Source organism: Pecten maximus, chromosome 17, assembly GCF_902652985.1.
Source record: "Pecten maximus chromosome 17, xPecMax1.1, whole genome shotgun sequence".
NCBI classification, from domain to species: Eukaryota; Metazoa; Mollusca; class Bivalvia; order Pectinida; family Pectinidae; genus Pecten; species Pecten maximus.
Window position 1 is genome coordinate 8,440,150 of NC_047031.1, and position 12,324 is coordinate 8,452,473.

At 33.8% G+C, this 12,324-nt stretch overlaps 1 long non-coding RNA gene across 1 annotated transcript; it reads left to right on the top strand.

Moving 5' to 3' along the window:
- Positions 1-845: 845 nt before the first annotated feature.
- Positions 846-11,034, top strand: LOC117315559. Its single transcript, XR_004529719.1, has 4 exons — positions 846-981; positions 9,561-9,657; positions 10,298-10,384; positions 10,950-11,034. It is a non-coding gene; the product is annotated as an uncharacterized LOC117315559 (long non-coding RNA).
- Positions 11,035-12,324: the final 1,290 nt, after the last annotated feature.

Genomic DNA, 12,324 nt, shown 5'->3' on the forward strand with positions numbered 1-12,324 from the left:
GGATGAGTGAAAATACCCCAAGTATTCTCGATTATTAAGTATGTATTTATATGTATTTTTGATTGTAGGAACTGAATGTTTACTTGAGATGAATAGTCTTCAATTTATCTTAATTCGAGATAAAAATGTTTGACAGCATTGTGTTACAGAAAAAATGAGTTTATATCATATCTGCTACTTAAAGGTACATTGTACCTAGTAACGTAAAAAAAACAATTATATGCATTTTCTGACCAACAATTCTTTTTCATGTTTTATGTCATCAATATATTCTTGCTAAATTAATTTAACTGCGGCTAAAACTGCTAATTCACCTCTTGATATACCGCTTGCTAGCTGTTTGTTTAAGTAGAAATATATTGACAACAGCTCGAATCTTTATATTGTGACCGGCGTAAATTGCATGCATAATTAATTTCCTATAACTCAAGGTCGGTACCTCGACGTTGTTGGACGGAAATACATTGTATAACATTATTCACAGCAATGTACTTAAACATTTTGTTTACCTAGTAAACAAAGCTTGGCTGATAAATGCTATCTGTGTTGTGTTGTCACTGATGCATGTAAAATCCATTCTTTCTTTTTTTAAATGTCGCAATATAATCTTACCTAAACAAATTGTATGCCGAAGCGAAATATACACCGCACCTGCGTGTTGCAGTTTAGGGCATAAAGGACAGAATAACTTGAAGCTATTTTGGGATAATTGTCCCTATGATTAAGCACTCTTTTGAAAACTTGTTTATTGAGTTCGTTTCTGCGCAGTGGCAAAGCTAGCTGACTGACTGACAGAGTCGTCCTTCTGTCTAACTTTGCATTTATGTGTATCTTATCGATAGTTTCAAACATCCGGGCCCTGGTAAAAAAAGGAATGAATCACATTACATTGACAGATATTTTGAAAACGAAATATACATCGAGAGGGCATGTAACGTAAACCGGAACGAGACTCCAAACCGACAACATCATCTCATACAGGTATGTGAAATGCATTGTCTCTATGATTGTGTGCTTGTTATGTTGATTCCTAGACGAGTATCAAAACTGCTGTTTTATGACATGATACTACGTGATATGGGGTGTGACATTGCTATAAATATAACAGAAGTTTTTTTTAAGGTGTCGTGTCCTGTTCTGTCAACCTCTTAACACCATGTTTAATATTTAATATACCAAACCTTTTTTTTTTTGAAAAGTCATTTAAAATATTTTTGAAATTATCTTATTTCCATAGATTCCCTTCTAGATTCCCACACGCAAGGCTCCTAGAATCGCTGAGGAGTCTTTTGCGTTAATTTGTATTTCATAATGCAGTTTTACATATTACTTAATCCATCCTCAGTTCGGTATTGTTTTTAGAAACATGGGAGGTATCATTCTCAAATTTAAGAAACAGATTTACCTTGGTCCTAAGTGTACATGGTAAATTATCAGACTGGTTTGTGAATGCCAAGAAGACCACCCTTATATTTTGTTAGTAAACCATGTCAATAGACGGTTGTACGGAAATATTAGACATAACCATGGATTCACAGAACAACACAATACCACACACAGCGGTGTCAGATCTCTCTGTGTCTCTCTGTCTGTCTGTCTGTCTCTGTCTGTCTGTCTGTCTGTCTGTCCGTCCGTCCGTCCGTCCGTCCGTCCGTCCGTCCGTCCGTCCGTCCGTCCGTCTGTCTGTCTGTCTGTCTGTCTGTCTGTCTGTCTGTCTGTCTGTCTGTCTGTCTGATTTTAACTCTACTCGTTGCTTAGTTACCATTTAATATCCATTAGAACTATTGCTGCATAGTGGTAGGACGCTGGGTTATTTAACATATTGGCCCTTAGGCCATCATTTAAACATTGTTTGTGGTTACCCTACCCACAACTTTTTCACTGGATAGTAGGTAGGTATTTTTTTTGAATACATGATCTCGTATTTCTATATATCAATTCAGTTTAACAAGAAAAAAGAACTGTCAACCTGGTTAATTATCTAACAGGAACAAAACAACTCTTAATTGTTAAAAAAAGAAACAAAAAAGCACAATTTGAAATCAGTTAAAGCAGTACACTCAATGAACATTTTATATGTTTTCAATGTCACATATTTTAACCCTCTCTCTGCTGCATTTCATTTTGTATAGCACTTCCCCCATGACTGAATTATTTTTTTGATATTTTACAAAATTTTAATGTTTTTTCAAATGTGTATATATAACTTAAGATACTTTAAAATAAATTGTGAGTATGACGTCATTGTCACATATTCCTTCTTCAAATTTGATAACCTTTACTTACAAGCATGTAGAAAAAAATCTTTTGATCATAATGCGTTTAAAGTCGTTTTGATACAATGATATTTGACGGCATGTTTCTGTTAATGTCGCAGACATTTTGGTTTTCACGTCTGCAAATGTGTTATTTATAAAAATACTCGCTGCTGATCTGGGCAAACGGCCCATTTACAATATAAATCACATTGCATGAATTGAAAGATCAAGGTAAGGTTTGTAGCGTACCGTGGACAATAAAGTTTAACAGCTTATTTAAGAGGACAGTCGACAGTCTCCCATAAACTTTAACGTATCACATGAAAAAAAGCATAATGGATCTATTTCGAACGGTACATATCCGCCATTTATATACTGGTGAAATATACACCTCACCTGTGTTTTATAGTCTACATATACCTGGTTTTTGACCAAAGAACATGCTGTTGCTGTCTATGTCGCTTTTGTAAATCTAAGTTTATTTCGTTTTTTCGTGTTTCCACATTTCCAAGTGAACATTGTTTAAATCAGTATACTGTTGAAGAAACCTTAGTGTATACGTTATATTTAAAATAAATGTGTCGGTATTGTGTTGGCTCTAAATAGTGCACTGTAGAGTTAAACTGAATGTGTCGGTTAGTGGTGATATAAATAAATTTAAACTCATTGCGATTGCCAATATGTTTTCTACAAATAAACATCTCTAACGAGAATTCTATTTATTAGTAGGGCAACTGGTGATCATTTTTGTAGTTCCATTTAGACGGCTGGAGATCTTTTCACGAAAGTTCGTAAGTTTTACACTTACGATTATTCTTACGATTATCGTAAGTGAAATCTTAAGTGGTTTTCACGAAAGCACTCGTAAGATTATTTTTACTCTTACGATAATTCTTAAGTTTTACACTTACGAAAACTGCTACGATCACACTTACGAGTAAAATTCTCCTTAGCATCCAACTTTCGTTTTTGAAGCCCATGCGTAGACCGCTCGTTTTAACTTCCGCAATACCTGCAGTTACGATCATGTACTTGTGGGAGATGATTATGAGAAATGTCTCACTTGTTGGCATGAATATGAGGTTTTTAATCAAAATGTTACATTATAGACGAGTAATTTATGGTATTACAATCGCATGTTTAATTTGTAAAAAAATATATCGTACCATGGCCTTATGTTATAAGGCCACGGTACGATATATTTTTTTACACATCAAGCACGCGATTGTAATACAATAATTTACTCGTCTATTATAAAATATTTTTGTGTTGTTTTTGTTTCAATGTACTATATGCTTTCGTTCTTTTGTAATTGTTTTTTTCTTTTTCCTCTTGTTTCTCTCTCTCTTCTCTCTCTCTCTCTCTCTCTCTCTCTCTCTCTCTCTTTCCTTTGTCTACAGTAAATATTTTATTTGAAAGGCATTACTGAATTATTTTGAATAGCATGACCAATATAATGCTCACTTCAAAATTTCAAATGAGACATACAGTCAATGTTAAATGAGCTCACATATACATGGATGGCAAAGCAGATAATTATGATCAATATTAACAAAATAACAAGTCAAGAAGCTATAATATCAACATTTTAATTGTAGAGAATATATAATTAAGATAATCTCTTTGTTTACCTTTTAAGTCATTAAGCAGAATCATCCAAAGCCAATGTTCTCATTATTTAAGCCAGACTTTATTGTAAAATTGAGGCTGATTCAGACCAGTGCCTGAAATACAAAATAAACTGAGGTATGTTCAAATGTCTTTTTTTGCTTGTTTTACATCAAATTCCTGTTTTCCATGGTCCTGTTTGAAAAAAAAACCATCTGGAATATTTGTATTTTCCCATATTTGTAGAAGTAAAAATAACTTAAGATATTACAAATATGAAATATAGGATAACTCAAAAAGCTTACAACAAACTTTAAAAAAGTTAAACTCGCCCATCCCTCCACCTAGACTGAATTTAAAACACTAATAATAATATTCTGAAAAACAAAAATGAACACCAATCCTTCCACATGGCATGAGTTTCATTAGACATTTTGATGGTCAGATCATTATATGTCTCAAAAAATACATCTGTCTATCAAAGTGTCTATTGTTTGGTGTTGAGGCCAAAGGAAACTCGGGTTACTTTCGCCAATGAAATAGATGTAATTATACCCTTGCTTCAGTGTCCCCTCCCCACCAATGACAATTTTAAAAACTTGCAATGACTTGTTTTTTTTTTATCTTGTGTGCATCCTTAATCATAATGAAGCAGAAAATGATAGATGTATACCAGTACTAGCCAACAAGCATATATTTACCAACACAAGTACATGTATCTGTCTACCTTTGATTTATTCAAAATATTTCCTTTCCACAATGTTGCCAGCCTTTACTGACAAAGAATACATACTGGGTCATGTACATGTATCAAATGTACATCTACATATATCTCTACAACAAAACATTATGTCAGTCTATTTCATAAATAAAGTCTGACACAACATATTGTAACAAAGTTGGTTAATGTCAATGAAAACAGTTAGACTGCATAGATTCACTTAACTTTGTTGTACTGTAATGTTAACCTTTTTTAATGCTTGAATTTAGGCTTCAGCTGGGATGTGGCACAGTGGCACATGTAGATCCTCATCCATTTGAAGTGGGCACATGACAGTGACACTACACAAACTTTATATATATGGGGGGGGGGGGGGGGGGGGGGATATGTGCTCTAACATGATTATATATGTATGACTCCAACCTATACTAGTGCAGAATTGTTCAAACTTTGTAGAGCTGCACAATAGTTAAACCAAACAACAACTATTTGGTCTTTTCAGTTATCCTCTATCACCTCTTGGCTCTATTGTCAACTATATCATGTGGCAATATTTCTTAATTATATGTAACCACTATTGCAAAACTGAAATTCTACATAGAATATGCCTCAACTTTAATCTTCCATTCATTTTCATCACTTTGTGTGTATGTAAAATGAAATAAAAACAGATTAATATAATTTTAGTTGGTACACATAAACATGTGCAGAAAATTGGCAAACAGAACAAGAAGTTTTTACTATTTGTACCTGTATGATCATATACAAATGCATATAATATACTGATGCAAAAGTAGAAAGTTTGAATTAAATTCAAAGGCATCAATATTGACAATTCTGATACAGACTACACAGCAATCATAAAATTTGGTGTAGCACCCCTCCCATCCCTAACAAACAAAAATAAACAAAAAACAAAATCAAAATTAAGAATAAAACAAAAACTAAATAGACCAGTTTTTTATGAATAAATTTTCAACTGGTCAGATTTCATTTGGACCCAATATATACCTATCTTGTAACACAACAAATAAAATGAACATTAGGCCTACATGTAGATACTTGTGACAGGTTTTTCCTTGTAGTTGTGTCACGGGGGCATGTCTAGCTTTATATAAAAAAAATAGTCAGAAATATATATATTATTCATTGACAATAGGTATTTCTAACTATTTTTTAATATAAAACTAGACATGCCCCTTTGGTTTTGTAATGTAAAAATTGAGAGTTCAATTTTGAAATCCAGGAGTCCCATGGCTTTTTTTAAATCGACAAACTTATGTATGATATATATAACAATGTTGCCTTAAGAAATATGATACAGACACAATAAAATACTAGATCTAGAGTCAATTGAAATCAACTGTTATTTCTACGTTGTATGGCAGATTTTGCCCGGAATTACAATGCATCCCAAGTATGCACAGACATGTAGTTTGGGAGTTCTCTGAGGTTTATTCTGTGCCAGGAAAAACACTATCATAAAGATATATATATATATTATATTTATAGAGTTTACATGTAGGATATTGCTGGCACATTTTGTATTCTCCTGATAAAACAACTTTAATTCATTATTACTTAATTTACATTGACTGTTTCGTCTGTTTTTTGTACTTAACTCTTCACAATGTCCAGTGTCACTTCACAGTTTGTAAGTTTAGTTGACGATGACGATTTGTATCAGTAATATGTGAGATCCACGAAAACAATCGGCACCAGTCACATGTCTGTCAACCATTTAGCAACCGATCATCTGGGAAATACCCGATTACAATAAATAGCTTTTGCTGTCGTCGGCTTTATTTATTTATTTATCTTTTTATTATTATTGTTAACAAAATACGTGCTTTTATTTTAATCATCTTGTTACAAAAGTAATGTTTCCTGATGAAACTAAGACCATTTAATGTGTCATGAAAACGACAAAAGTTGCAAGTTGCTGTCGATCGTATTCGCGCAGGTGCTTGTGTTATCAACTCGCTCTTGCATGACGTCAAGTTCCTGCGATGATTTGTTCAAATAATACGGATTTCTGGAAACTTTGATCATTTTTAGGTACGTTATGAATGATAGTATTGTGTACTTTAAACAGTTTTTTCTTGGCTTCCAAATGTATAATGTAATAGTATTTTGAATGTGAAAATCATTACAATTTGTCGATTTGTGTTACTTACATTCCTACTGTATCTCATCAGTAGGTAGCCTAAACAATGGGGATGCGACCATTGCTCTAACGCCGACGTGTTATTGGCGTAGAATTCTAGGTGGGAGTTAAGGGGTTAGGACTAATGCGTGATTGTTTTGGGATAAACAGACCACTGCCGCCATTTTGTTAAACACTTTATATTTTACCCCTAAGAATCACACTTACGACGAATTTTTCATCGTAAGAGTGAAATTTTACACTTACGAGTGGGTTATGTGCTCTCGAAGACTTACGATGAATTTTGCACTTAAGATTTTCGTAAGTTCCTTTGTGAAAACCACCATAATCGTAAATTTACACTTACGATCAAAATTACACTTACGAACTTTCGTGAAAAGGTCCCCAGGTCTGCACGGCTTAATCCGATTTCGGTAATTACGGACAGATAAGAATATAGCAGTTGATGTTTTGTTAGTACTTATCTAACACGTGAGTCAAGGTGTGTGTGCAGTCAACCTTATGAGAGATTCTGTCATAAATGTTCATAGAGTCGCATTTAATTACAGCTTTTAATCATAGTACCGTGTATTACACTTCATGTGTGTAGGTAATCAGGCCGATGTACACAATACAAAGTTGTATAACAGTCAGCCTTCATAACATAAAATCGCTATAAATAGCATTGTCACCATGTATTTTGTGTATATATAAATATAAAAAGAAAAAGAAGAAACAGAATTTAGTTTTTTTCTGGATAGATAGAAAGATAATCTTTCCTTTTGTACATGTTTCAAGCTAGTTCGAATATCAAAATACATTTTTATTACTTAAGATAATATTTGATCTATTAATATTATAAATTGCATTGAGCTGCATAAACATCAGCATCAGAAGGTCTATTTACATCAAGGTATGTATTAATATTTTGTATCAGTGTTGATTTATATCCAAGGATCTTTAGGGATTTATAATTAGCCCTGTCTAAAAATGCCATTCACTAACATTGAATAAACTGGCCTGAAATCACAGTGTTTATAGGTTATAAAGATTCATACAGTGTAAATGATTGCTTAATTTTTAGGGCCGCGGTGGCCCAGTGGTTAAGGTGTCCCGACATTTTATCACTAGTCCTCCACCTCTGGGTGGAGTTCGAAACCTACGTGAGGCAGTCTCCAGGTACTGACGGTAGGTCGGTGGTGTTTCTCCGGGTACTCCGGTTTTCCTCCACCTCCAAAACCTGGCACGTCCTTAAATGACCCTGGCTGTTAATAGGACGTTAAACAAGAACAAACAAACAACAAGTTTGGTTACCATTTGTACCAGACCAGGTTTCTGCAATAAAGGTATCAGTACTCACTTTGTCAGTATTGGAGTATACATTGGCATCTAGGAAAGCCGACGGCCAATGCGGCTGTCGCAGGACCAATGCATAGGGCAATACTGCTAAAGAACATTTTAGTCGATTGAGTGTTGCTCTGAAATAAAAATAAATGACTTGTTATTCTTATGACTATCTAAAGACTGTGTAATGTTTAAAGTTTAATGTATACACTAGCAAACCTCGCTTGGGAATTTGTTTTCGTAAACATTACATAGGTCCCAGTCATTACAGTGAAATCTAGCTGCGTGCATACGAACTCCGGGTCATTTAAAACCCACAAATTTTTATGTAAACAAAAAATTATAGATAACGCCGGGAGAACTAAAGCATTCGTCATGCTTTAACTCTACAAAAAAGTGTGTGAAATTAACATTTAAAAGTATTTTAAATGACATAGGGTTCAATGCATCGAATTCATTGATCTCGTGTTTGTTTGCTTTTGAAATTCTGTCATTTACACATCTTCAATAGAAGACAATTATTTCCAGCAATTACCCTTCAATAAAAAATTAAGATAGATAGATAGTTGGCTTATGATTGCATGTATCAAATATCGTAAACATCACGAGGTTCATTGATTATACTTTAAGACTATCTTAGCGCAATTGGTAATGTATGATGTCAAAGTTGATATAGACGATGCACGATTGTTCCGATATACACACGTACCGTCGACATTGGCCTGTGTCATATAAAAGTTGAGGATTTGACTTACATTTTCATAAATATGAGTTACATTTGTAGCCCTCATGACTTCATTATATGTCAAATTCGGTCACTGATTTGATTTGACGCACATCTTATGACTAGAGGCATGGGCATACTGAACTAGTGAAATCAATTCCATATTATGTATCCATTCAGGGAATATACTTTATATTGGTGTACTCAGCCTGTTTGTTGTGAAAGTAGGAACTACTGAAGAAAACTAATCAAGTGTAAACTTGCATACATGACATAAGGCATTGCACATTGGCTGTATAAGGATTTTTATCCTGCAACTTCCACCGCATTGTCGGAATACACCCACCACATATATATATTTTTGCTTTATACGACAGTGACGCAAAACAGCTGTATTTTGGAATCTTAGCTCGTGCGTCAATTCGACTGACCTACTTCCAAGTGAAACAACGATTAAAAGGGGAGCATATTTGGATCATTGTTGATGCCATTTCACTTCAAAATGATTATTTTTGATAACTGTTGCAGGATAAACAGAATAAATAGTCAGTGTCTTAAAAATATAAGCTGTATTTTTGGTTCAGGACAGAAAGACAAAAGTGGCTTGCAAGGCTGGCCACTTTTGTCTTTCTTTACCCTCGCCAAAATACAGCTTATATTTTAAGACACTGACCATGTATTCTCTATGTTCCCGGATAATATATTTCAATTGACATGAGTTTTGCGCCTCATTCGTTATCATTGTATTATTTCTTGTAGGTTGAGTTGTGTAACTGGCGACATTGACGGAGCTTGCAATAGGACCATATAAGCGGCAAACAGGAAAATAGTAACACAAAGTATGGCAGAAAACAAGGTAGGTTGTTCATTTAAGCTTTCTAATATTTCTCTTCATTGTTTGTCTCTAACGTCTGTGCTATACATTCCTTGGTTTAATTATTATAAATATCACTAAGCAATGTTAGCATGGATGTAGTTTCATTAACTCCCCCACCCTTAAAATAGGTCGACGCAGCTTTTTCCCCGATAATAAGAGATTAGAGATGTTGGTCAAATGGTAACCAATGTCAATTAAATTAACCTTGATCTATGGGAGCAGTTAGAAAACAAGTTTGGATATCGACATTTTGCTTAACTATTGCGAGTCGAAACTGCTACCACCCGATAACAAGCGTTATTTTAGATTATCAGCAGTGGCCAATCGTAATCTTGCAGTACAATATGCGTAAAAAGGTTGGACCACGTGCATTATTATTCCGTTTATTAATGCTGCCATAGTTTTAATTGTCCCCCCTCCCAAAATGAACGATAACATTGTGTATTGCAGATTGATTCACAACTGTGATATATCTGGGGGCAGTATGTGTGTATTTTATCAATATTTATTTTTTAATTCGAGAGTATGGCTGTTTCAATTGTCACTGATTTAAATTAAATTTAAACTGAAATTGTGTACAGGTATATATGTCTTGCATGGACCTTGTAATGTTATTCAGATCAACGTAGACCTGGAAAAAGCTGCTAATAACGGTGACAAAGCCACGGTTCGAGCCCTTTTAGACTGCGGTGCAAACCCAAACAAGGTAAAAGCTCGCGTCCGATTTTAAACACAATGGTATCATCAAGTAAAATGTGATGCTGTATTTTCATTCCAAAAATGCAAATTGTGGTTAGAATAATAATGCTTTGTATCTGCTTTCTAGATGATATTCAATTCAAGCCACTATCATCAAGTTTATATTGATTTAAAACCATAATCAACGTTTTTTTTTTCAATTTTACACTCCGGTTAAATAACGTACGCACAGCCACGCTGCATTTTATTTGGTCTTACAATACCGTTTTTCCAATATCCATTATTACACAAAAGGTGATAATTGCACTTCAAAGAAAGTTTGAAAACAATTTTTTTTTTTGATTTTTGTGATATCCCAGAAGAACCTAAAAGACATTTTCCGAAATATTCTTTCTTTCTTTATAAAATTGTTATCGACCATTCCGGATTAAAAAAGAAGAAACTATGTTATAATTATGTCTTGTTTTTAGTAGAATGACTGGAAATTTAAAGACACACATTCCTGATAAGCTAATGAGTATATTTTTTTTATTATCCATACCTTTCCTCGGTTTCCTGTAATCCTGTTCCAGGTATTGGCGTTGGAAAAGGCAGCTTGTAACGGTCATACCGACATTGTGAAGATGATACTTGCAAGAGGCGGGAACACTAATAAGGTGAATTTTAAAAAGGAATTCTATCTAAAGATTGTCACCAACGAAGCCAACTTGTACGGCAAACGAGTAATTTCTATTTTACCAATCGCAATTATTCCGTTTCTAGTCAAATTTCTGATTTCCCAACTTTTGTCTTAAAATATTCCAGTCGATGTTGTTACTTAAGATTTATTGGCCTTAATAACTAAATCTGAGAGGTAAAGAACTAACCAAAGGGGGAAAGATTTCCTAAATACTTTTTATGACATGCCTATATCACATTCCATATTTGGTTTATCGTTTCCTCAAAAGTATACCAAATTATTCGGGGGAAATAAAGAATTTTGTAATTTTAAAGGCATCTGTTCCTGATTGCCCATACATTTAAGCTTATGTATCGTCCATACTATCACACTGTTTCATGACTATGTTTGTTGTAGGAAATAGCATTGCAATGGGCAGCAGAAAATGGTCAAAAGGAAGTTGTGGAAATAATGTTGGAGAACGGTGCGAATCCTAACAAGGTAATTAAAGAAAGAAGGGTTTGTTTTATAATGAAATCATATATTTTCTTAAGCAAAACGTAGAAATTGAAGGACAACCTAATGGTTTTTTTTTCAGTTATAAATTGCAGTGTAAGTGCATACGAAACGTTCTGTGTTATTTAATTTAGATAGTTCTGAAAGTTTTTTTTCACATGATAATGCTAATTGAAATAACAACACCACAATCGAGAAAATGTCAGTAAATCATGATGTTTTAATTGATATTAGTATGGTGTTCTTCTTGGTCTGCGACTTTTGCCCAACTTTTAGGAGCTATTTTGACACTATTCTAATTCCAGCTGTGAATACACAATTTTATCAATTTTATAATACTTGAATTTGCATATCTGAAATGTATGCCGTATGTTTAGTTGTCTATTAGAATAATGTGTCATTTTGGTAGTGATTACTTTAGAAATAATTAACGATGATTCGTGTATTATTGCAGGATATACAACGAGGACGAGGCTATTTTGCAATTAAATTAATAACGAAGGCCGCAATACACGAGTCAAAGTTGATTATTTCTATTCTACCATGTACTGTTTAGTTCTGAGATCGACCTCTTTCTAATAGAAAAACAGCAAAGAAACCCCGGGAAAACTTTGTAATTTATTTCTTGAGTATTGTATTATTTGTTGATGAAATATACATGCAATAGAGTATACTATCTATCATATGGCATTGATTTTGAAAATTAAAAAAAAGGATAAAAAAAAAAAGAAAAAAAAAAGAAAAAAAAAAGGGGGGGGGGGGGGGGGGGGGGG